The following is a 2,891-nucleotide window of genomic DNA, read 5'->3' on the forward strand; positions in this document are numbered from 1 at the left end:
AAAGCACAACGTTTCTGACCCAGATTTCCATCTTTAACTTCATAAAACATTAAACAAAGAGAAATAAAATAGATTAATTAGAAAAGAGAAGAATCAAGACTACTAAAATTTTATAAAGCAAGGAGAATAGTCTTTAAATAATTATATATCCATTCTACACTTTGTTATATGCTAGAGATAACCTCTTGAATTTTTTCTCAGAGATTACAACAAATTTCCCCTAAATGTACAAACTAATCAATTTCTTTTTCACAAATGAATCCCATTTTCCTTAAAAAAAATTGACTAAAAATGATGGGAAAAAAATATATGTAAGGCCAAGGGGGGGGGGGGGGGGGTTTCTTTACCTATCCTGAGGTAATTAGTACTAATAATTAAGAATTAGGTTCTTTGAGATTGAACCATGTTTACCATGTTGATTGCAGCATCTTTCCATGGAAAATTAATGTTTAAATTCTGGGCACTCAAGAGCAACTCCCTTGCCCTATTCAAGAAATCAACACCCTCCTTTTGAATCTGCACTGTTTTGGGCCATTTGAGTAAGCTGATATAGGTTTCAAGGTCATGCACACATGAAGGATTTTGGACATTGAAGAAGTCTAAGACTAGTTCAACTCCAACATGAGCATAACAAGAGCAGCTCCATGGAAACTCATATCTCCCTCCCAAAACCGTAAAATTCTCATTGAATAACACACCTGGAAGCTTTGTAATGGGGTCATTGACATTCACTATTCTCAACACTTTCACTCCTAAGTCCTCACACCTTTGCTTGAAACTTGAGTTCCCAACTCTTGGTCCCCCGAAGGAGAAGACTGTGAGAGGTATTTGATCTTGGTCTGAATCATTTTTATTCAAACCAAGCTCTGAAATATCATATGCAAGAAGAAGAGCCAAAGCACTCCCCATACTATGACCAGCCAAAGTGATGCTCAACTCCTCGCCTTTATACTCGTTTAATAGCCTGGAAACCTCAGATAAAAGCTGTTCTCGACAACTTTCAAGCCCGAACCTACTATCAGTTTCATCTGACGTATACAAGCTCAAAAACCCAGACTCCACTTTCACTTCTGGCCTCGGATTATGCGGGTCGAGGCGTGCAGGTGTGAGTGAACTCATGAAATTGGCAATCCATTCATGGTTTGTAACCGTTCCTCGAAAAGTAATCAGCACATCTCTTCTCCCCAGCCTTTTAACAGCTTCGTCTGATGAAACTGCTACATATCCAATCCAACGCCCGCATGAAGCCCCATTTTGGATTGGGATATTAACATCAGGTGTAGCATAGATGTATTTGGTCACTTGGTAACCTGAATTCTCCATCCCAACTTCCTTTAGCATGCTCTTTTTTCCATACTTGCAATTCAAGTACCTTTTGGAGTTGGAGTCGAGATCAAAGACCTTGTAACAAGCTGCAACGAACTCTCCATATCTAATAATCTCTTTTCGGAGAAGAGGGTGCAATGGTTCAATTAGATATTCCCAGTTATTTGAACCTTGAACCTCTCTCCAGAAATGAGATAAGATAGAACAAGTTTTGATACTGACGACCATAGATGCTGGCGTTACTGCAGAGTTGTTAGCAATAACAGATTGTCTTGATGAAGAAATCCCTTCCTTTTTTGGCAAACAAACTTGCCCAAATGAGTGCAATTGAGCCTGATCCCCTGGAAATGCAACATGGTTTAGAATTAAGTTTGGCATCAAAACTTTCGACGCCATTTCAAGGAGTGAAAGAGAGAGAGACAACTCAGACACAAAGAGGGAAATCAGAGGCTGTCTAAAGTTGTGTGAGCAAAGAGGAAGGAGTTGGATATATATAGAGGAAATAGAGAGGAAGATCGGTGTGGGATTTCGAGAGAAAAGAGAGAGAGAGAGAGAGAGAGAGAGCTAATGAACGGGAAACAGTGTTTCTCCCAAGGTGAAATTGAGAGAGCAAAATTGAAAAAGAGAAGGAAAAAAAAAAAAAAAAGCACGTTGGGTGATTGTTTGACTGAAATAATCATTCAAAATTTTTTTTATATTTTAACTGGTCGGTTGGGTTTCAAAGGGGCTTAAATTGTTGCGGCTGGTCAGTTTCCCTTTTCAGTACAATATAAAAAAAATACAGTTGGCTTTTATATAGTTACCAAAAAAAATCATAATTTAAATAAAAAATAATTATAGATATTAAAATTAAAATTTTATATTAATTAAATCCTTTTAAAAATAATTATATTATTTAATTGAATTAAATTTCAAATTTAATGATATTATAATTTTTTAGTTTTATAAATGAAATTAAAAAAATTATATTAACAATATATAAAAATTAACTCATTAAAAAAACCTATTATATATTTTATTTTTTATTTTTTTATTTTAAATAAATTTTAATTAATATGTATCATTGCTAATTTACTTTCTGGAGTTTAAAACCTTTGTCAACAATTAATGAAATAATTTTAAAATTAGTAATATGCAGTATTATTTAATATGTATTTACTATATATATAAATAAAACTTTTTCACAGGCGTTACTTTGTTTGGTTGACTTGATTGCGGATATACCGACAGTCTCAGTTGCCAGGAGCATTAACAAAAATATATTAATTTTTTATTCTTTAAACATTATTTCTTATGTAAAAAATATTATATATATATAAAATAAAATTTGATAATAACAAAAGAGATTGCATATATTAAAATTTAATTTTTAAATTTATAAAAATATCACTTCTTAAAATATATAACTATTTAAATAAAATAAAATAAATTTCAAATTCATCGAAAATAAATTTTAAATGCATTATTTTACGAATAAATGTTATAATCAGAGAGTTTCACTTAATCCAACATTGTCAACGTTCAACTTTTGGAATGGTAGAATGTAACAATTAAGGAGAGAATTG

General features: G+C 32.5%; 1 pseudogene; it reads right to left on the reverse strand.

Moving 5' to 3' along the window:
* Nucleotides 1-202: 202 nt before the first annotated feature.
* Nucleotides 203-1,878, reverse strand: LOC111307251 (galactolipase DONGLE, chloroplastic pseudogene; annotated as a pseudogene).
* Nucleotides 1,879-2,891: the final 1,013 nt, after the last annotated feature.

The sequence above is a fragment of the Durio zibethinus genome, chromosome 22 (genome assembly GCF_047325235.1).
Source record: "Durio zibethinus cultivar Kanyao isolate XHJ-2024 chromosome 22, ASM4732523v1, whole genome shotgun sequence".
Taxonomy (NCBI): Eukaryota; Viridiplantae; Streptophyta; class Magnoliopsida; order Malvales; family Malvaceae; genus Durio; species Durio zibethinus.